Genomic DNA, 295 nt, shown 5'->3' with positions numbered 1-295 from the left:
CAGGGATTAAAATTATTACAATGTTGCTTTTTATTCTTGGTGCGGTTCGCTTTCACAGGCAAAGTTTCTAAACGGACCAAATTTGTTAATACAAGTCACGCGCGAGTAAACTGTTCTCTCATTGGTCAAAGTTCCACGCTTTATTTTCCAGGATTCCACTTAGCTGTCATGCATGTCATCCGTCAGGATAGAACGACAACAGCTTCGCAGGCTCATTGTTGTTGTTTTTTGTCGCTGTCGTTATAATAATTTATCATTTTGAGCAGGAGTCCAGGATTGATTGGGAAAATTTTTT

This window comes from Sinocyclocheilus rhinocerous, unplaced genomic scaffold (assembly GCF_001515625.1).
Source record: "Sinocyclocheilus rhinocerous isolate Xijiao unplaced genomic scaffold, SAMN03320098_v1.1 scaffold940, whole genome shotgun sequence".
NCBI lineage: Eukaryota > Metazoa > Chordata > Actinopteri > Cypriniformes > Cyprinidae > Sinocyclocheilus > Sinocyclocheilus rhinocerous.
This window is presented reverse-complemented; position numbering follows the sequence as displayed.